The sequence below is a fragment of the Diceros bicornis genome, chromosome 23 (assembly GCF_020826845.1).
Source record: "Diceros bicornis minor isolate mBicDic1 chromosome 23, mDicBic1.mat.cur, whole genome shotgun sequence".
Classification (NCBI taxonomy): Eukaryota; Metazoa; Chordata; class Mammalia; order Perissodactyla; family Rhinocerotidae; genus Diceros; species Diceros bicornis.
The window spans coordinates 25,782,331-25,806,564 of NC_080762.1; positions in this window are offsets into that span (position 1 = coordinate 25,782,331).

Genomic DNA, 24,234 nt, shown 5'->3' on the forward strand with positions numbered 1-24,234 from the left:
TATTGTTAGCTAACCGACGGCTGTCCGCAAGCTTCTTGACAGTGAATGCGTGGTTCTGACCTTGACATATTAGTTCACGAAGGACAGGAGAGAAAAAGGAATGAAAGAAAACTAATATTTAATGGGGGCTTGTACATCCTTCTAGAAATTTCACAGATTTTAATCCATAGAATGCCTCTATGAGACAGGTGTTATACTCCCATTTCATAGATGGACAGAGACCTAGAAACTAAAGTGCCCAGCTTCTAGTAACCAAGTGGCAGAGGCAGGGTAAAAATCCAGGCCCCCCAACTTCTGACTTGGTATACTTCGTGGTTTAACCTGAAAATGTGGAACCAATCAGTTTGGAGACAGTATATAATGAGACTTTCCCTTTGCCCTTCTTATCATTGTCATTTATGAGAAAATATTTTAGTTCTGTTTTTCCAAGTATTAAGAGCTTCATAGTAATTAACTAGACGGGGAGAATCCTTTCACAATGTATACGCATATCAAATCATCACGTTGTACACTTCAAATGTCTTACAATTTTATTTGTCAATTCTACCTCAACACAGCTGAAAAAAAAAGCTTCATAGAATTTCACCTGAATATTGAAGGTGCTTTTAATCATCTTTAATCACTTACCAATGCTCTCGGTTCCTCCCCAGTCACCTCTCAAAGGGTTAGGACTTAGAGGAAATTTAAAACATGCTGGACAATTTCCCAGTTTAGCAAAACTGAAAAGGTAGGCCACAATGTCATGGAGAGGGGCTATCAGCTGTAGAGTTAGCATCAAGACTCTGAAAGCTGCCTGTGGGTAAAATCAATAGAAGGAAATAAGTTTTAAGAAGTTTCTAAGAGGCATATAAAAATACATGAGCATCCAGAAAGAGAAAGACAAACACTGTATGATCTCACTCATATGTGGAATATAAACCAACACATGGACAGAGAAAACTGGACTGTGGTTACCAGGGGCAGTGGGGGTGGGGGGTGGGGGGTGGGCACAAGGGGTGAAGGGAGTCATATATATGGTGATGGACAAACAAAAATGTACAACCCAAAATTTCACAATGTTAGAAACCATTAAAACATCAATAAAAAAAAATACATGAGCATTGATTAGGGACAATACCTTTAAACAAGAATATTTAGATAAATATTTTCAGAGCATAATACAGGAAAATAGTTACAGGATAACATCTGAAAAAAAGAACAACAAACCTATTCATGAACCGGGGTTATATGTCTTTGGACAAGGTAACTCCTGTGTGGGGGGAGGTAGTGGTTAAAGCAACGTGTTTCTCTTTGTTTAAAGCCATTGGTGGCCATAAACACCATCAAAATGTGTTTGTATGACCATCAGTGAATTACAAAGTCACATGTAAATTTCTAGCAGGGACTCATATTCAGACAACATTGCCCTGAGGGAATACCTGCAAACAAAGCAAGATATTTATCAACATAGTTTAAACACATGACTGAAACCAAACACTGGATCTTAAATATCAACAACATTTAAGTGAAAGAAAAGTGAAAAATTATGATTTAACTGCAGAAGGTAGTATTTTTATATATACTACCTACCAAGTGTTTTAGAAACACTTGAAAATTCTTCAATGAAAGAAAGTGTAGTTCTGTTTTCAATTTTTTGAGGAACCTCCGAACTGTTTTCCATAATGGCTGTACCAATTTACATTCCTACCAACAATGCACAAGGGTTCCCTTTTCTCCACATCCTTGTCAACACTTGTGGTCTCTTTCTCGTCTTTCTCATAACAGCCATTCTAACAAGTATGAGACAATATCTCATTGTGGTTTTGACTTGCATTTCTCTGATGATTAGTGATGTTGAGCACTTTTTCATGTACCTGTTGGCCATCTGTATGTCTCCCTTGGAAAAATGTCTATTCGGGTCCTTTGCCCATTTTTAAATCAGATTATTGGTTTTTTGGTTTTTGCCATTGAGTTATATGAGTTACTTATTTTAGGTATTATTTGAAGTATTACCCCCTTATCAGATATCTGGTTTGCAAATATTTTCTCTCATTTAGTAGGTTGTTGCCTTATCATTTTGTTGATTGTTTCTTTCGCTGTGCAGAAGCCTTTTAGTTTGATGTTGTCCCACTTGTTTATTTTTGCTTTTGTTGCCTGTGCTTTTGGTGTCATATCCAAAAATATCATCACCAAGACCAATGTGAAGGAGCTTTTCCTCTAAGAGTTTTAGGATTTCCAGTCTTACATTTAAATCTTAATCCATTTCAAGTTAATTTGTGCGAGTGGTGTAAGATAGGGGTCCGGTTTCATTCTTTTGCATGTAGAACTATCATATGATCCCGCAATCCCACTTCTGGGTATATATCCAAAAGGAACAAAAGCAGTATCTCGAAGAGATTATCTGTACTCCCATGTTCATTGCAGCATCACTCACAATAGCTAAGACATGGAAACAACCTAAGTGTCCAGTAGCTGGATAAATGGATAAAGAAAATGTGATACAGACACACACATACGCTCGAGAATATTATTCAGACATAAAAATGAAGGAAACCCTGCCATTTACAACAATATGGATGAAACTGGAGGACATTATACTAAGTGAAATAAACCAGATAGAGGAAGACACCTACTGTATGATCTCACTCATATGTGGAATCTAAAAAAAAAAAAGGCAAACCCATAGAAAGGTGATTGCCAGTGGTGGGGGGCGGGGATAAGGAGGGGAAGGGGAGATGTTGGTCAAAAGTACAAACTTTCAGTTATAAGACAAATAAGTTTTGAGGATCTAATGTACAGCATGGTGCCTATAGTTAATAATACTGTAACATATATTTGAAATTTGCTAAGAGAGTAGATAGGTGTTCTCACCACCAAAAAAGGTAACTATGTGAGGTGATGGATGTGTTGATGAACTTAATTGTGGTAACCATTTCACAATGTATATCTATATCAAATCATCATGTTGTACACTTGAAGTATATACAATTTTATTTGTTAATTAAACCCCAATAAAGCTGGGGTGGAGGAGGTAGAAGAAAAAAAGGGTGAGAAACTTAGGTTGCTAAACAGATTTTCACTTACAAAGAAAAATCAGAGTGTTCCCAAATTGTCATTTTCAACATTGCACTGAATTTAACAAAGATTTGAGTGCTTTATGTATATCTATATCCACTCTTTTTTTTTCTTTTTATGGTTACCCTGTCACTAAGTTGGGTACTTAGAGCAACCCCTCAAAAGCGGTAACCAGGGCCGGCCCCGTGGCTCAGCGGTTAACTGCCTGCGCTCTGCTACTGGCGGCCCGGGTTCGGATCCCGGGCGCGCACCGATGCACCGCTTCTCCAGCCACGCTGAGGCCGCGTCCCACGTACAGCAACTAGAAGGATGTGCAGCTATGACACACAACTATCTACTGGGGCTTTGGGGGAAAATAAATAAATAAATAAACATAAAAAAAAAAGCAGTAACCAGCTGATTACTGTGATTAAGCATGATTTCAACCTCTCGTTAGCGTTACTGCATCAGAGTGGGGTTTTCTCGAAGGGTTTGGGAGGAAATCAAGGATTAATAAGGAATGTTGGAAACTCCAATTAGTGTTCATTAATGACCAGGGAGAAACAGAACTCACGAAATAATGTGGCCCAAGAGAAATTATAATAAAGCAGGCAAAAATATTAGGAGCTGTGAGAAGATTTCAGTTATTCGATGTCCCTGGAAAAAAACAAGAGATGTTCTCTGAAATTGATGTTTAACCGTGAGACATAAAAAACAGCCAGTTTCCATTCTGGCATGCATTAAAAAATACAAACCTTTTCTGGCAGAGTTTTAAACATAACCAGCACTTCAGAAGGATGGGGTATGAACCATAAATTGAGGAAGACTTCCCCGTCAGCAGACAGCAAACGTCGTGGCCGGGGCTGAAACGTCCTGCGGCATTAGAAGAAAGCACCGGTAGCATCTCTCTATAAAAGAGGCGTCCCCGGTGTGAGCCATTTATACTACCGCCCTCCAGCCCAGATTGTGGTGACACACAAGCCCAGTGTCCCAGCCCAAGGGCAGCCGGCCTCCATTGCAGGCCACTCACAGGTGGCCACAGTTATAAATAGCCCAACGGGAGAAGAGCAGTTGGGCTAGTTTTAGCCTCAGCTGTGTTGGAGGAAGGAGTGGGCATGGAAGGAAGGAAGGTGTGGTCAGAAAGGAAAGGAAGGGCGTGAATTAGGAGGCTGGCACCATACTGGGTGTTACATATTTTCTCACTTAATTCTTATGACCACCTTAGGATGTACCTATTTTGTTCCTGTTTCACAGATGAGGAAACTGAGGCCCTATGATGTTACATAGATCTTGCCTACCCAGCTCCTAAGAGATGAAGTTGAGATTTAAATGCAGATCTGTCCAGTTCTAGAACGCAGGCTCTAGAGACCAGCCTCTATTTTCCTCCCCATCCCTCCACGTCTCTTGCCAGTTCTCCAGACTCTGGCCCTCTTTTCCTTCTTTCTCCTCTCTGCTTTCTTCCTCCTCCAAATACCTTATCACTTCTTAGGCAGCAGTATAGCTGTCTCTTGGTTGCAGGTTTACATACCAACACATAATCCATATATGTCTGGTTTAAGGATTCACACAAGCCCAGGTACCCACAACTGGCCTGAGAAATAGAATGTCACCACCTCCTTTGAAGCCCAATGTGCACCTCCTTGGTGACCCGCCTCTTGCATTTTACATTAATCAATGCTAGCTTTTCTTTGCAGTTTTACCACAAATGGATGCACCATTAAAAGACTATTTTGTTGGGTTTCGCCTGCTTTTGACCTTCGTATAAATGGAAGCTCGTGATCTTTCCACTACACCCACTGGAGGGAGGTGACTATAATCATCTCAGGAGTGAGACAGCCCACTGTAACATAGGGTGGGGGTTGGAGGGCTGTTTCCCACTTGGATGGATTTGGTGCCTTCAAGTCTAAGTAATTGTGCTCATCTGGTGTGGAAAATGGTGATATGTGCAGTTAACAGATGTGGAATCTGGCATCAGAGGACCTCATTTTGAGACCAACTTCCATCACTCGCAGCTGTGTGGCCTTAGACAAATTATCCTCTTTGAGTCTTTTCATCCATAAAATGGGGATAATAATTTCTAACTCACAGGACCTGTATAAGAAATAATTTTCAAAAAGAGTATCCAGATGATGTGAAAAGTATTTTATAAATTGTGAGGTGCTGTACAAAGTTTGTTATTATGATGCTACAGTGGGGTGTCTGGCAAAGTGGCCAGGGGTGGGTGGGGGCCAAGGCATGCGTGTGGCCCGGTAGAGAGGCATGTAGGAACCCTCAGCGTCATTTGTTAAGAAGTAGGGACCTGAATATGCTAATGAGGGGATGTCCTGGAATTGAGGGTTATGGGGGAAGGCCAGAGACTAGTGCCACCTCAGGCCTGTCCTGGTTATGCTAGCCCAGGCAGGCCTGACAGACAGACAGACAAACAGCAGGAGGAAGTATGCAGTAGATGTGGAGCCCCTCCTTCCACACTGTTTCCTGCCCAGGGCGCCTGGGGTTCACCTCAGCCCTCTGCTCTCCTCTTCTCATTCTCTCTCCAGTCCTGAGCAATGGTGTTCACTCTTCTGGCTGCAACTACCATCCATTCGCCAGTGACTCTTGAATTCACATTTGCAGGTTCCCCCTCCACAGTGCCAGAGTTCCAACTTGCTTCATCTTGGCTGGCAGTGCCTCAGACCACCTCAATCATAAAAGGAAAGAACTGAACTCCTCACCCCCTTCCACACCAATCCTGTGCCTCTCCCTCTGTAAAAGAACCTCACACCCCCATCCCCCAAACCAGAGATCAGAGAGTCATTATTAGACCCTCCCTTCTCCCTTACTCCTCAGGTCCTTCTGACCCCATCACTCTCTCTCACTTGTACCCACTTGTCATTCCTACTTCTGTTGTCTCTAGCAAGGGCTCTCAGTGGGAGGGTCTTACCTTTTAGGGGACATTTTGGAAATCATGGGGGCATTTTTTGACTATTGTTATTATTTCTGGGTCTCTATGGGAAATTCAGATGCCCCTTTCCACTTATCAAAGTAAAATGTAATTCATTTTAACTGAGGGCTGAATGTTTTCAATCTCGAACATTCTGAATGAGACTTTTTAAATCATTAAAACTCTACTTGAAGTGAATCATTGGCCTTAAACCTACCTTTCAAGTCGCAGGGTTTTAATCAGGTAACTCAAAGCTCAGGAACAAAGTATGTGTTAGTTTGGAGAATTTCCTTTATTTCAGCAACCACAAAGTCAGACTATCCTGTCCTGGAGGAGATCAAAGCTAGCCTAATCCAGTCTTATCTCTATTATTCAGTTCACAGTGTTTGAAGGTGCCCCAAAGAAACGTTGAATATCAACAATGAAAAGTCACGAGGCCTGCGTCTGAGCGCACGGGCCTGCGGGCCACGGGGCTGGCAGCAGTGTGGCTGAACCTGTCCTTGGCGTCTGTGAAGCACATGCGTCTCTGGAGCCACACAGCCCTCTACCAAGTATCATACTTCTCATCCGAAATTTCCTGCCACTTCCAGCCCTGCCTGCAATGAGCAGCCATCAGCTGAGGGGCAGAGAGCTTTGGGTGCTCGGTGCAGGAGCGTAGCCTGGTTCTTGGCCCTACAAGGATGATTCCTCCCCACCTTCTGGATGGCCCATCAACTCCTTGGCCTGACAGTTCCTTGACCTGCTCAACATCATCCCTCTTCACCTTCACTCCCCTTCAGAAGCCCACCCTGGGGCCACACTCCAGACTTTATCATCACCTGAGGCAATATCACCTCCGAAGACTTCAACTCAAACATCCCACTTTCCCAGCTCAGTCTTTTATTCCTCCATTTTTCTCATTCACTCCCACTAAACCTCTTTCAACCCCATAAAATATGCTCTTTGATGTCATCAGGCCTTCCCGTCTCGCCTCCCCTCTGTCAGTTGCATTCTGACCTCACTCCCTGCCCCACCCAGACTGGGTCTCACAGTCAAGCACATGAACTACTCTCTCACCAGCACCTTCAATTCTTTGTACTCACAACCCACCTACCTAGCAGAACCCCAACTCTAGATCCCTCCAGCTATCCTGCTTCTGTTTCTAGTCAGATGCTGCTGAGCACAGCTGGAAGAAATCATACCATTAATTATAGTGATGCACAACAAGTAAATGTTTTCCAGCCTGAGCCGTGTCAACCTGGGACAGTCCTTTTTCTTTCCATTGATCAGCTCTTATGCCCATTTCCTTTTCAATAATCCAAGTCTTCTTTAAGCATCATACCAAATTCTTGCCAGCAGATGATGACATAGTCTATTATTTCATAATTGAATTAAAGACCACTGGCTGGAACTCCCTCCACTTCCTGCACCCCCTCCCTCTCCCCCCCATCTATACACACCCTCTCTTTCAACCAAGGTCAAAGGCAGAGGTACATACCCGAGATGTGAAATGAAGACAGCCTCTGCCCTTAAGGAGCTTACATTCCCAAGGCAGCTAGATGTGCAAACATGATTCTGTGATAGAAGCATGGCAGCATGGAAGAATATGAAGGTGCGGAGAACATCCAAAATAAGAAGCACCTGAGACTTGTTGAGAGCTTAACGGAAGAAATTCACAGCTGAGGCTTCTGAGCTGTGATTTGTTATCTCCTTCTCTACATCTCTTTCTCTTAATGGCATTGCTATCCTTTTTTCCCCATTAAAAAAAATTGTGGTAAGGGGGCCGGCCCAGTGGCGCAGTGGTTAAGTGCGCGCGCTCCGCTGCGGCAGCCCGGGGTTCGCTGGTTCGGATCCCGGGCGCGCACCGACGCACTGCTTGGCAAAGCCATGCTGTGGCGGCGTCCCATATAAAGTAGAGGAAGATGGGCATGGATATTAGCCCAAGGCCAGTCTTCCTCAGCAAAAAAAAGAGGAGGATTGGCAGATGCTAGCACAGCTGATGTCCTTACAAAAAAAAAAAAATTGTGGTAAGATATATGTAACATGAAATTTACTATTTTAACCATTTTTGAGTGTACAGTTCAGTGGCATTAAGTATATTCACATTGTTGTGCAACCATTATCACCATCTATCTTCAGAATTTTTTTTTCCATCTTCCAAAACTGAAACTTTGTACCCATGAAACAATAATGGCCCTGCCACTTTTTTATTCACCCAAGCCAGAGACTCTGCACGATGTCCCAGATTTCTCTTTCTCTCTCAGTTCCACAGTAAATCCAGCACCCGGCCTTGCTGATTTCATCTCCCAACCATCTCTTGTCTGTACAGTTTCAGTAGCTTCCTAAATAATGTCCCTGACAATCATCTTGTTCCCCTTCTCCCTGTTTGTTGAAGGACAAATGCCAGACTTCTGGATCTTGCCCATCGCTCTGTAGATCCCATGTCCCCTAGCTTATCCTAGATAGAGGCCACTCAGAAGTCCGCCTGCTGTCTCACATCCCTGTGCCTTTGCACATGCAGGCCTCCCAGCTGGAAATAAATTTCTTTTCCTTGTCCACCTGAAACACTAGTCATCCTTCAAGACTCAGGTTAAGTGTCCCCTCTTCCCTGAAGCTTGCCTTGCTCTCTATTCCCACCTCCCCAGTCCTTCACATAATACTGAACATTTCCTGGTGGGTGCTTTCATTATACTCTTATTTTATCCTTTATCACAATGTACTGTAGTTACCTGTCTATTTCCCCTTGCCTGAAGGGCAAGGACCATGTCTAATGCATTGCTGTACAGCACTTGGTATCAAGGCTGCCATGTGCTATTGTTCAGGGTGTACCCTGAGGCAACCAGCAGTGGCTGAGATCCAATCTATACTTTACTTGCCAAGCTCTGCACCCTGGAGTGGGGCTACACTTGCACAGAGGAAGGGGTACCTTCTTCTAATCCGCATAAAGCAACAGTATGGGATGGTGGTGGCTCTGCCTATCATATAGAAAGGGCTCAATTAATGTTAGTGTCCTCTCTCTCTGTCCCTTCTTCGCTCCTCCATCAGCCTTGTTCTTGTTCTTGGGAGTATGGCCAAGTGTCATCCTAGTTTCCAGACTCATCTCCTCTAGAACTATGAAGGGCATGAGACCTCAAGGACGTCCTTCTTGGGAGGAGACCTCCCCTTGGCTCCTCTTCTACAGAGACTCTGGTTCAGGGGCAGGGGTCTCTGCTAAAACTAAACAGTACATTACAGCCTTTTAAGTATTAAGTAGCGTCTTAGAATTTTAAACCTACAGAATATATGGGGCTCTTCTAGTCAAGGGATGGCAAACACAAGCAGGGAGGCCACCTTTCTCCCTTTCCTTGACTGTGGCAGACATTGCCAATCAATTACAACAGTCTCACAAGCTTGGGATGTCTCAGAAACCTCAGCAGGGCACCAATACTTTGTTGGAATTGACATTTAAAATAAAACTTATTTCTTATCCTCGATCTAACCCAACTCCTTATTTTATGAATAAGGTGAGGACCTCTGTCTTCCATGACCCTCATTCCTCAGCTCTATCCCTTCATGTCAAATGGGGTCTCTGGGATGACCCCATTTATCACTTCATGAACGCTCTTAAATGGCCTCTTTCCAGGAAGTCTTTCCTCAGTAGTCCCATTTCTTGGAATCAAGCTCTAGACAGCTTAGCACTAAGACTCTTTGCATGTTTAATTTCAGAGAGCTGCTTCAATTTCCTCACTCATGAGATGAAGAGTTGAAGTCCAGAGATTGAAGAAAAGTGGTTTGCCCAAGACCTAAAAACAACTTATGATTGAGCTGGGTAAAGTCCAAATACTCTAACTCCCAGGCCATGGCTCTCTGCACTATACCTTCTTGTGGCTGTGGTTCAATTTGTATTAGTTCTCAGTACATGGAATCACAGACTTTGGAGTTAGAAAGAATATTATACCATACCTTTTCCAAACTTCCACAGAAGACAGAAGTTGCTTTCTCTATGCTCCATTTTACGTGTGTATTAAAAGGGACATGTTAAAATCTAGAGAGATTAGAAGTAGGAGACAGGTGTTGTGGGGAACTGCTGAATCTATATCAATGGCTGCTCACCCACTGCCCACTATAAGACGTGGGCTCTGGGTGGGCACTCACTTTGCTCACACTTCCCTGGCCCAAAACCCTACCTTGAAATTATCACACATTAACTGAGCAGATGATTTAGGGCTCTAGGCTTTCCCCCTTAAATGACTGTTTCCTTAATTTTTAGGAAACACACAGTCATCCATGAGAAACAATAAAGGAAGAAAGTAAGACCTATAAGTTTAGATTTTTTCCCTCTATCCTTCCGGACAAACTTATTTGGTTGCTGCAAATAAAACAGATCAGAAACAAAAATAGACTTCCTGAATACATTTTATCCTAAACACAAATATAGTGAACTTGTGGTTAGACTTCTGGAAAATATTTTTAAAATTTGATCCCAAATGTAGATTGGGCTTATAATGGTTGACTTGGCTAGGGGGTGGACGAGAAAACGGAACTAAGAAATTTTAGAGGATTATCCTGTGATGTTTCATATGAGGGAAAGATGCATTTCAGCCTCATTAGGCAACAGATGTCAAGTCAAACCCTTTAGCAAATATTCAGTCTCCTGATGCATCTTTGCCTACTCCTCTCTCTAACACAACCTTCCATTAGGTAAATCCTGAAGTCTACCCAAGTAAATGCACTGGCTGAGCTCCTGAGACAAAAAATTGGTATCTAGAAACTGGGCACCTTATCAGCATCAAGGTAGGACTGGCCACTACTTTGATAGCCAGCCATCAGTCAGTCAAGGGCTTAAAGATTCAACTTCTTTCATTCTCTAACATTCTCTAGTTCTTTCATCCCCATTGTGTTGTGAGCTCCAACTTACCCATCACTTCCTCTTTGAATTTCGCCCTGATGCCCTGAGCTAGAGGTAAACACTTCCTCTTTTGTGTCCTCACAAGACTTTTCATATAACTGGAACATGTTATCTTTGAAATCTTTGAAGTTAATTGTTTGTAGATAGAGCTTTCCCCACTAGACTGAATTTACTGCCAGAGTCAATGACTTGTTAGCCTTTATAACTCCAGCACCTAGCAAGGTGCCTGGTACTAAGTAAGCCCTGAGTAAATAATGGTTGAATAATGAAGGAACGAACGAATGAATGAATGAGTGGGTGAAAGAGTGGTCTGATACAAATGGTCTTTCAATTCCCTGTTATCAATCCATGATCATATTTATTAAGTATTACTGTTACTTTGCACTAAGCTCTGTGCTGTAAGGGAAATATTAAGGAGGGAGGAAACTCACCCTACAGGATGTTTTTGTTCCCCCTTGGAGACTGCATAACTGTATAATTAACACTCCTTTCTTTTTTTAAAGAAAATGTGGTCACTGACTCCTCCATCCAGGTGAGTGAATTCTAGGTAGGCTGACTTAAGAACATTCGGAAAACTGGATAAAGCATGATTAGGAAGTATGGAAGGAGCTCTGCTCTTATCGCTTAATATCACTCTACATATATATTTTTTCTCTATCAGAGAAATATAGAAGGACACTAATTTGTCCAAAGCACTGGTGCGGTATTGTTTTTTTCTAAATACTTCTTCTATTCCATTGAGTAAAATATTTTAAGCCAGAAAATCTCAAGATCAAGTTTACTTATTTGTTTGCTTATTTTAGATGCTGGCTTATGTAAAAACGTGTGACTGATGAAAATCTCTCAGCTCTCCAGGGGAAAACAAAACTGCACAGATTGGAAAAGCAGTCGAACAGCCCATAAACAAAGAATTCCTTCTGGGTTCAAATGCAAAGATACTCTTATTCTTGGAGTGTTAACCTTCTTTTGCCCTTCTGGTCCAGAAGGTCAATGTCCAATGCAGTAAAGAGAGAAAGATTTCTATACCAAATTTAACATGCCTCTCCAGTGGGAGGGGCAGGGTGGGGAGGGGGAGTGACCAGCTCTAAAGGAAATCACGCACCTGGGGTCAGCCTTGAGGCCCTCCGTGGAGTCCCTCAACCCTTTCTTTTCTTGTGGTTTTCCCACCATGAAGAAGGTATCCCTGATGGCAGGGAAATCCTCCAGCAGGGCTCTCAGGCTATTGCAATATGCCATGATCTGACCCCGAAGAGCGTAGTGAGATATGTGGCGGTTGAACCTGAAAAGTCAGAAGAAGAGTTAAGGTCCGGAAGGTGAATCCAAGTTGTTCCATCTCTCACACAAGTTCCAGGATCTGCCTCCCTGGAGACTTTTTAAAGAGAATAGAAGATCTCTGTCCAGAAGAACTTTCCATCTTAGGTTGCTGTTGCCTTAAGGGAGAGGCATGGATCTCTTCAAAGTGCCTCCTGTCCTTCACCTCTGATGTTCCTTCCTCTGTGTGTCAGAGGACAGTTTAGTTTGGTTTTATCCACTAGGACTGTGGCTTATTTAAACACAAACCGCCTATTCACTGTCTGCATTTCTACATAATACTGCTGTTTACTGAATTCAGAGTCAGAGAAATCAGCAAGTGTAGTTCACATATACCATACTTACTTCTGACAATATTCAACTATAACGTCTCTTTTGACTTTCCCAATTTCATCCTGTGATAAAAGAGAATGATAGTTCTTCTGTTAGACAGTTGGCTATAGGAACTGCCAATGCTAGTATGTGTGTTCAAGCTTATAGCAAACTTAAAGTAGGAAAAGGCCACACAATTGAGATATTCTTTCTGAAGGTCAACTTGTTGACACTCGCTCCTCCAGGAGTCACTCCCGCTCCTGCACATCTTTCTGAGAATGCAAGGCCCTGACAACTCTTTACCCAGGCCGTTGCTCAGGATTATGTTTGCAGAGAGCAGTCTTGAGGGATGGGTAATGTCTCCCTCCAGGAAAAAGAGCAGGCTTGCTATAAAAGAGGTGGATTCCCCAAGCTCAATGTTACTCAACTGTGACACAAACCTGCATGCATCTAGGCTCTCCATGTTGCCCCCTTGGGACTTGGAAGGCAAAGGGAACTGACACATACATGAAGCTCATGTTGCCTGCTCTGCTGTGAGCAATAAAGTTCTTTGTCTCTGACCTAGGAGTCTTGTGACTTCTGCCAGCATCCTCAGAACAGTAACAGGCTAACTTATTAGCTTGTAAGTAGGCTGAAATCTCAGACCTCGACAAAACAATTATATTGCCTCAGCCTTTCTAATCTGATAGGCATTGTATAATTCCTGAAGGGCAGAGAGCTATTACATCTCTCACTTGGTCAATATTTTTTTGAATCTTATAGTAAAAGAAAAGTAATTTACTGTCTCAATTACTTTTTAAAAGGGATCTTTGACCTCCATCATTGCTCAGTAGTAATCTAGAAAGTCTGGCCTCCATCATATCTCATTTGTAAGACTGGAATAGGTAAATTGACATCTTTCCTTTTCAGTCACATGCAGGGACAAAGCCTAGAGGTTGTAAATCTTGTCATTTCTCTCCCAAATAACTATGTATTTGTCTAATGACTTCCTCATCAAAAAATTAATGAATAATGAAATGATATTCACAAAACTAAGCAATACTTTTAACTGAGTAAAAGTTTGAGTTTTATAATATTTTTCAACAGATTAGGCTAGTATAAAACCCTTAAATAGAAACATGGCAGTAGCATCTGAAAAGCCAAGATAACAGGTGAATTAGATGGCAAGAGCCTTTGCTCACCTTGTCCAAACCCCGTAAGCACCTGTGGGTCACTCAGGAGTTGTCAAATGTCGCAGAGCAGGTGCTGAAACCAGTTCCATTTAGAAAGCGACAGGGGCCGGCCCTGTGGCTTAGTGGTTAAGTGCGCGCCCTCCGCTACTGGCAGCCCGGGTTGGGATCCCGGGCGCGCACCAACGCACAGCTTCTCCGGCCATGCTGAGGCTGCGTCGCACATACAGCAACTAGAAGGTTGTGCGACTATGACGTACAGCTATCTGCTGGGGCTTTGGGGGAAAAAAGGAGGAGGATTGGCAATAGATGTTAGCTCAGAGCCGGTCTTCCTCAGCAAAAAGAGGAGGATTAGCATGGATGTTAGCTCAGGGCTGATCTTCCTCCCAAAAAAAAAAGGAAGTGACAAAACAAAATGTGGCCTTGGAGAAATGCACATATTTAAAAAACTAGACTACAGTTAGCTTGACTTGCTTCCTTTCTGTTTCTTATTGAATTCCCTTTTTCAGTTCTTTACATTTCCAATGGTCCTATCCAAATAAGCCGAAAGCAACAGATTCCAACTTCAGAATTTTTATTTGCTCAAATGTAAAAGATGAGGAGAGCTTTAGGAAGCCCTTCTTACAACACTCACGGGGCTCTTCATTCTGTCAGCCATGGTTTGCTTCCTGAGGAGGAAGGCGTTCAGCATCATGTCCCGAAGCCACACCTTTTCTAACTGAATAGACACGAAAGCCTCTGGGGCCCTGACAAGTAAACAGAGACATCTGAGCCCAAGGCAGGAGGTAAGTGGACACATAACAAGAAGACAGCTAGAGAGCCCTCTGGAGGACAGAAACACCTGGGGCCACGCACTGGGCATTGCAGCAGGAGAGCAGGTGGCTCTGTCTCTGTGATTCTCACCTGCTTCAAGTATTTCTCATTATATTCATAGGGAGGCTGATGTGTCACCATCCTCCTTGGGGACCCCCATGTGCCTGAAGCATGCATTAGCAGTCCTTCCTGAGTCCCAAACTTCATAGCCTGGCCCAGTGTTTGTACTACCCAGGTTCCTCTGTGCTCTCCTGGCCCAGACTCTAGGGGTACCTGTACTGAAGTGGCCTCCCAAGGGTCCTCCTAACTAGACACATTGGTCTTAAATCTTCCATCCACACGTTGGGAATGTGGATTTAGGGCACCTAAACTCTGGCCATGTGTCAGACTAATAGCATCTTGAGTAGTAGAGTAGCTTTGTCTATTATTTTTTCATTCTAAATTTGCCAGAATTAAATTAGAGTGTCATTGGTATGCCCCAATAAAATACTCAGAGTATTTATAATTATTACAGAATACAAACATCTCTCTTTCTTTATCACGGAGAGAAGAGATCAAGACATTATAGGGCATCCCTGATACAGGACATGATGTGGGACCTATCTCCATAGAGGCCGTGCCCCTCTGACAATGCACCGTCCTATTATTCTAAGCAATGGTAAAACACTTGTTAGAATAGCGAGGGTAGTTCAGTGCTTTTCTGTTTAGGATAAACATGGAAAATTTGGAGAGGCCCATATTCTTCTTCCTTGTGTTCTACCCTCTTTGGAATTTGAAAAATAAAGAGGGAGGGAAGGAGGGGAAAAGAAAGAGAAAGGAGGAGAGGGGAGAAGAGAAGAGAAAAGAGGCTGGAATTAGGAAGTGTTGACTCTCCATCATAGACTGGAGTATATTGGAAGCAGCTGAGTCTTCTCAGTTTTCATACAAGGTCTTCATACAAGGTCTTAAAAATTAAACACATGCTGGCCACTCTGGGAGTTTAACATCATTCAGTCCCATAATACTATGTTATTAACTGATTTAAAAGAGGACACTTCTGTTATTTTAAACAATCCCTGGGGGCCGTACCTTTTGGTAGCCTGGAATCTTTCTGAAGGATGAGTAAGGGTGTCTGGGACTTTTGGAGTTGGGGCTACCAGCAAGCTGTCTATGCCATTCACAATTCTGGAATCTCTTCTTCTGGTTGGACTCATTCCACCACGATTTCTCAGATCTGAACTTATTTCCTAAAATATTTCAAACCGAAGTGAATTAAATTTGTTGGATTTGTAAGTCCTGTGGTTTTTACTGGCTTTAAAATTATCTCCCAGCCATAACTGACCCCAAACACATGTAAATGACTGGGTACATGGGCCGGGGAGGGGGAGGGTGGAAGGTAGAGAAGAAAAGAGGAGGAGAGGGGAAGAGAGGAGAGATTAAAGGAGGGAAGGAAAGAGAGATATAATTTTGCACAATGAAGGGGTGAGGCACAAAGTATAACTATTTCCAAAATAGAGTGCAGTCATCTAAAGTGCTCTGAAAAAAATTCTCCATTCTACAAGGTGGCTAGTTGGAGTGTTCTCTATAGAGTGGCCTCTCAAGAAATACTGCTGATGGGCTTCATGGCTGCAAGACCTGAAAAATTGTCTCTGTGTGCCTATTCTGGCACAGCCTAAGCAGATGGAGGTGGGCTATATACATATGCTGCCATGCACAATGTAATGATGAAGGAGCGAGAGGGAGAGGGAGGGTGGAGGAGAGGAGAGGAAGGGATAAGGAAGAAAAAAAGGGAAATCTATATCTTCCAGTATGCCTATTGTTTACGGAGCTATAGGCACGATAGATGGAATTGTTTTACATTTTTCTAAAATACTAACTAAAAGAAAAATGTTAAGGCTTCCAAGGAAAGACCATTCTTCTTCAAAGAAAGAAAGAAGGAGTTATCCATATTCGAATCACTGAAGAAGAACGAGGCAAAAGAAAAAAATCCTGGGTAAAAAGTCTAAAGTTTCCATCTTGATTTTTTTCTGAGACCCTTGTGCTATCCCAGTCTCCTGGAAATCATAGAATATACCAGTTCAGAAGACTCAAGAGATCTTAGAAAGGCTGTGAGTGAGCTGAGAGGGAAGAAAACACAAGCTCTGCAATCAGATCCCAGGGCCAACACTCAGCTTGTGATCTTGGCTCTGTTTCTTAACCTTTCAGAACCTGTTTCCTTACCTAGAAAAAGGGATGATGTCCCCATCTCATGGGGCTGTTGAGGGCATTCCATGAGCCCAGGTATCTCCATCAGTAGCTCACTGCTTTGCCTGGACCATAGAAGCTGCTGAATTGAACCATTAACTCCGACTCCCTCACCTGCACTCGAGGTCCCAGCCATGCCCATCTTTTCTTTCTATCCTCACTTGCTTCCTCTTTTCCAGCCCCTTCCTACAAATATGTTCACATCTATTTTATTCTTAATTCTTCTACCCCATCAAGCTTCCTTCTCAATTCTGACCAAACTTCCTAAATAGCTATTATGGACTCAATGTTTGTGTGTCTTCCTAAACTCTTATGTTGAAGCCCTAACACTCAGTGTGATGCTGTTATGAGATGGGGCCTTTGGGAGGTAATTAGGGTTAGATGAGGTCATAAGGGTAGGGCCCTAATATGATAGGGCTGATGCCCTTATAAGAAGAGGAAGAGACACCAGAGCTTTCTCTCTCTGCTACGTGAGGACACAGTGAGAATGTGGCTATCTGCAAGCAAGGAAGAGAGCTCTCACCAGAAACTAACCACGCTGGCACCTTGATCTTGGACTTCTAGCTTCCAGAATTATGAGAAAATAAATTTATGAATTTATGACTCTGCTCTCTCAGAGTCAGCAATGAACTTTTGTCAAATGGCCTCATTTTAATCCCTACTCTTCTGGTTCTTCCCTCTACATTTAACTCTATCAGCTTTCAACTTCGTACTCTCTCTTTTTTTAAAAAATAAAAGCTTTATTGCAGTATAATTGATATTCAATAAATAGCACATATTTAAAGTGTACAGTTAGGTATGTTTTGGCTTATGTATACAACTGTGAAACCATCACTGCAATCAAAATAATGACCATAGCCATCCCCCTAACCCTGCCCCCTTCCTCAAGCAACCACTTCTCTGCTTTCTGCAACTATAGAGTAGAATGCATTTCCTAGAATTTTATATAAATGGAGTCATGCAGTATTTATTCTTTTTTGTCTGGCTTCATCCATATTGTTGTGTATATCAACAGGTCATTTCTCTGTATTGCTGAGTAGTATTCATTGTATGGATATACTACAATTTGTTTATCCATTCACCTGGTGATGGACATCTGGGTTCTTTCCAATTCTTGGCTATTTTAAATAAAGCTGCTATAGACATTTGTGTACAAGTCTTTGTATAGACAGATGCTTTCATTTCTCTTGGGTAAATAACTAAGAGTGGAATGGCTAGATCATATGGTAAGTGTATGTTTAACTTTTTAAGAAACTGCCAAACTGTTTTCCAAGGTGATTGACCATTTTGCATTCCCATCAGCAGTGTATGAGAGTTCCAGATCTTCCACATCCTTGCCAACACTCAGAATGGTGAGTCTTTTAAGTTTTAGCCATTCTAATGGGTGTGTATTAATTTCTCACTAGAGTTTTAATTTGCATTTCCCTAATGACTAATGGTGGTGAACACCTTTTTATGTGCTTATTTGCCATCTCTACATTTTCTTTGGTGACTCATTTTTTCTTGAAACACTCCCCTCCTTTGGCTTTGGCAGCAGTGTACAACTTGGTTCTCTCTCTTTCCTTCCTCCCTCCCTGCCCTCCTTTCCCCTTGCTCTCTTTCACTATCTCCATCATTTATTCCTCCTTATTATGTCATCAGCCCTCTTCTTGTGCCACACTTGTAGGAGAGCATATAAACACACACACACACATTCACATATTTATATATATATTACCCTAATGCCTCCCTACTCCTCCCTGTGCTGCAGGTCTTCCTAAGGTACTACTCCAATGCCTTCAACCCCAATCCTGTGCTCCTCTCTAGTGACTTTCAACATTTGCTTCCTTGATGGATCTCAGGGAGTGACTCATAAGCCTCTCAACCTCCATTTCAACCAGAACAATCCCACTTGCATGTGTTTTATATATTGGTATTCTTCATAAGATTAAATTAATTGAATAAAGGGTTCTATATGTCAATTATGTGTGAAAACCACAGTTGGTGGTCCAGCTGGACTCCTCATTTTTTCCTAGTCCCCATCTGCCCTTTCTCGCTCCCGTGCTTGAGTATCGGAAGGATCTTCTCTCTACTCAGAATGATCACATGGTCATCTCTGCCTGTCAAAAAGCTCATCCTTCAGGTTTTCCCAAAAGCCCCCTCTCTGTGCTACTCTCCCTGGTTCCCCAGATGTGACCTCTCTTTTCATTAAATTCCTTCTATAGCTTGTCAAACTTCTTTTATGCCTTGTATTTGAACCGCTGGCGGGTCTGTCCCACTTACACACACTGCCCTATAAGTTCTTCAGGAGCATGAATTGTATCTCAGTATTATCTAATGAGCCTAACTTCATAGTTAGGTACTGAATTAATAGTAGGTACTGAATTAAGATTTTTGGGGTTAAATTTCTAAAAATCAATATAACTCACTCTGTCCCTACTTTCTACTTGAGTATTTGGTTTCTATGGGAATTAGTATTCGGCAGTAGAAGTGGGGATTGAGTATTCTTGCCACACTCACAAATTTGTACTCTCCTATGAATGTGAAGAGTAGAAATAGATAACTAGAAGTAGATAAATGTGATGAAGGGTAAACATGCTGAGCTATATGGAATACTTAAGGCTTAAAGAATGTTTAAAGCTACCTGGAAAGTTGATTTCCTAAAACCATGTTTAATTTTTCACTTGAGTTACATTCACCACTACATACACAGACGAGAGAACTATATAGTTGTAAAAAAAAAATGGAGGAAAATCTCTATGAACTGATTTGCAGTGATTTCCAGGATATACCGTTAAGTGAAAAAACAAAGTGCAAAAGAGTATATGGGTAAAATCCAAAACCCTTCACGACAAAATCATTCAACAAGCTAGGAATAGAAGGGGATGTCCTCAACCTGGTAAAAGGCTTCTATGAAAAACCAATAGTTAACATCATACTTAATGGTGAAAGATTGAATGCTTTCCTCCTAAGATCAAGAATAAGACAATAATGTCTATTTCTATTTCTATTCAATCTTGTACTAGAGGGTCTAGCTAGGGCAATTAGGCAAGAAAAAGAAATAAAAGGCATCCAGATTTAAAAGGAAAAAGTAAAATTTTCTCTTATTTGCAGATGACATGATCTTGTATATATACAAAAATTCTAAGGAATACATACACATATGCACAGGTAACTATTAGAACTAATAAACAAATTTAGTAAGGTTGCAAGATACAAGATCAATATACAAAAGTCAATTGTATATCTATACACTAGTAACGAACACTCCAAAAATGAAATTTAGAAAGCAGTTTCATTTACAGTAATATCAAAAAGAATAAAATACTTTGGAATTGATTTAACAAAAGAAGTGCAGGACTTGTACACTGAAAACTACAAAATATTGTTGAAAGAAATTAAATAAGACCTAAATAAATGGAAAGACATCCCATGTTCATGGATCAGAATACTTAATATTGTTAAGATGGCAATAGTACCCACACTGATCTACAGATTCAATGAAATCCCTGTCAAAATCCCTACTGGCTTTTTGTTATTATTATTTTTTTGGGGGGGCAGGAATTGACAAGCTGATTCTAAAATTCATACAAAAATGTAAGGGACCCAAGGAGCTAAAGCAGTCTTGAAAAGGAACAAAGTTGGAGGACACATACTTCTTAATCTCAAAATTTACTACAACTCTACAGTAATCAAAACACATTGACACTGGCATAAAAATAGACATACAGATCAATGGAATAGAATTGAGAGTCCAGAAATATACTCTTATACTTACAGTCAATTGATTTTTGACAAGGATGCCAAATCAGGACAATTCAATGGGGGAAAGATGAGTCTTTCCAATAAATTGTGCTGGAACAACTGGATAACCATACACAAAAGAATGAAGTCGGACCCCTACCTCATACTACATACAAAAATTAACCAAAAATGGACCATCAATATAAATGTAAGAGCTAAAATTGCAAGATTCTTAGAAGAAAACATAGGAGTAAATCTTCATGACTTTGTTAGGCAATGGTTTCTTAAATATTACACCAAAAGAACAAGTGACAAAAGAAAGAACAGGTAAATTGGACTCATCAAAATGAAAAACTTCTGTTTCAAAGGACACTATCAAGCAAGTTTCTCAGAATGGGAGGAAATATTTGCATATCATATGCCTGATGAGGACTTGTATTTACAATATATAAAGAACTCTTACAACTCAATAATAAAAAGACAAAAAATCCAAGGGCAAAGGATTTGAATAGACATTTCTCTAATGAAGACATACAAATGGCCAATAAACACATGAAAAGATACTCAACATCATTAGTAATTAGAGAAATACAAGTCAAAACTGCAGTAAGATACAATTTTATCCACACTAGGATGGCTAAAATAAAAAAGAGAGACAATAAGAAGTGTTGGCAAAAATGTAAAGAAATTGGAACCTTCATACACTACTAGTGAGACTGTAAAATGGTGCGGCCACTTTGCAAAGCAGTTTGGCAGTTCCTCAAAATGTGAAACATAAAGTTACCATATAACCTAGCAATTCCATTCCTAGGTATATACCTAAGAATCAAAACATACGTCCTTAAAAAATCCTGTACGTGAATGTTCATAGCAGCATTATTCATAAGAGCCAAAAAATAAAAACAACCCAATGTCTGTCAACTGATGAATATATAAACAAAATATTGTATATCCATATAATGAAATGTTATTCATCAGTAAAAAGGAATGAAGTACCAATACATGCTACAACATGGATGAAACTTGAAAACAGCATGTAAGTGAAAAAATCCAGACATGAATGGCCATGTGTTGTATAATTCCATTTATATGAAATGTCCAGAACAGGCAAATCTATAGAGACAGAAAGTAGATTACTGGTTGCTAGGGACTGAGGGAAGGAGGGATGGGAAGTGACTGCTAATAGGTACAGGATTTCTGTGGAGAGTGAGGAAAATGTTCTGGAATTAGATAGTGTTATGGTTGCATGATCTTGTGAATTATACCTTTAAAGGAGTGAATTTTATGTTATGTGAATTCTATCACAACAACAACCAAAAAAATCCAGGAAAAAAGAGTATATATTGTGTTTTACTTTTGTGGGGGAAAAAAGGGACAAATATATCTGCTTGCTTTTGCAAAAAGAAATACAGGAAGGATAAAATGGAAAACAAGGGAATCATTTATCTACAAAAGGTAGAGATGGAGGAACAGGATATTTTCTGCTGGATGATTCTAGCTAGTCAACATTACAGAGTTACTACAAAGGAAAAATTATTAGCAAATCACTGAAAATTAAGGATTTGGTCATGTGTTGATTCACATTAAGAAAAAAGGATGGAGGGAGGGAAAGAGGAAAGGAAAAAGATAGCAAAGAAAGAAGAAAAGGGAGAAAGAGAAGGAAGGAAAAGGGGGGATGGAGGAAGGAAAGGAAGAGGTGGGTGGCTGCATGGGCCAGGGAGGGAGGGAAGAAGGCAAGGAAGAGGAGGACTGATGGCCTGCCATCAGCTGGCAGTAGTGGCAGCATGCCTCAGGCTTCTCTGTCTTACAGGCTGACCTTGACATCAGCAGGACAGCCCCCTCGGGGAGTGTGATAGAAGGATGCCTGCTGGACAGCCACCATCAAAGCATTTTTCTGAGCAGCTTGGCATGCAAGGGTCACTTGCATATTTTCCACTCCTGAATGGAACAAGAGCTAAAGGAAAGAAATGTGAAAGGTATTAGGAATTTCTCTCATAAGGACAGAGGTGAAGTTGAGGGTTGAGATTATCACTTATTCAACATGTCAATACATGGATTGAACAGCAGGATATGCTGAGATCTTTGCTCCTCAGCCACAGCCTGAATCTGGTCCCTCTCTAAGCAGCATTTCACCCCAGGAAGGCAGCCTCCAGGCCGGATTGGCTCTGCAGTTGGACCCCATCAGTTTTTCCCAATGATCAGAAAAGGATGAGTGGGCTCTGAAGAACTAGTAAACATGTGCTCAGTGGCAGGCTCTTGTAAAACTGTCAAGATTAGATTAATGTTTAAAAAATACACACAAATACAAACCTGCACATATACACATAGAAGCAAAGAAAATCCACTTGAGTGACAGGAAAAAATAGCACCAGGTTTAAAAAGATCAGGTAAAAGCTCCAGTGACAAGTGTATATTTTAAAAGCTTGATACAAAGATGGTTCACTACATGTGCTCGTTAACATCTAACAGAGGTTATTTCGAGGGGTGTTGCAGTCTGGTTCAAACCAGGCCAGTGTGCACAGCAAATAAGGCCAGGCTCTCGTCATTATTTACGAAGTTGGAAACTTTTCTTATATATGGGAGCCAAACTTACACAAATTAAACATCAGGATTTTTAAAGGGATACATGAGCAAATTGCTTAATTTTACCTTAGTTTCTTTTTTAAAAAATAAAGCAATTTACCTTAAGGATGGCTTCCTTTGTATAAAAACTAAATTTGCCAACTTGGTTATCATCCACTTCGGAGATGGCTAAGCCAAGAGCAGTAGGTGAATATCTGCAAGAAGAAACATGAAGTTGTTTCAACGTGCCCTGCCAGTGGTCAAGAGATGTCCCTTTTGATGGGACAGGACGGCATGTGATCAGCTCTGGGACATCAGTAGTAATAGCAAGAACAGATTTTACACAAGACTTGCTATTTCCACCCAAAGACTGAAGGGCTCCAGGGTCTTTTCAGTCCTTACTGGACTTTCCTTGCAGTTTGGTTGTGGCGACCATCTACCCCAGAGTATTGGCAATTCTTTTCCCTTGATCATCATTCCACTGCTTTCTCCTATTTTTCCTCTTACCTTCTTGATCCTACCTGCTCAGGCCCCTCCCTGACTCGGACCCCTTTGTCCACTCCCTAAAAGTTGCCCAGTTCTCACTCTCTCCCATGGCCCCAACAATCATCTAAATGATCTTTGCTGGCACATTTCTGCCTTAGGACATGGTGCTTTGTCCATAGGTCTGAGACTTTGTCAAGCAATTAATATCTTGAATCTTAGTTTCTTCATCTGTAAATGAAGAATGTATCACCTATCTTGGAGGGTTATGGCAAATATTAAGTGGGATATGCATGAATGTCCTTTTAAAAATGCAAGTCACTATGCTCACGTTTAGTATATGTTGTTGTGATAACAGCACTCCAAAGTGGCAACTTTCAGGAATTAACATACATAAAACAAACGCAAACTCAAGACACAATTTCTCCGGATGCATAAACCTTCTCCTGGTAATTCAGGAGGCTCCCCAAGATCTTATAGGATCTCTGGGTCATCAGTGGGGACCAATCACCACTTGACCAGACCGCAAGGCATTCAGGCAGTTGATGCTGACTTGCTGATTCCCACTGAATGAAAATATGCCCTTTTTTCACAGCAGCATAAATTACCAGCTCTGGTGGGGGGCCTTCAAAGAGCCAGAGAATAGCTTGGCTCCAGGTTGGAGACCTAGCCCCGCCTGATGCCCAATCACACTTCCTGCCTCCAGCTATCTGTATCCTTACAATAAATTCTCTTTTTGGTTTAGGCAGTGTGACAGGATAGAACAGGCGAGATTTTGCCTCCAGGGGACATTTGGTGACGAGTAGAGACATTTTTGA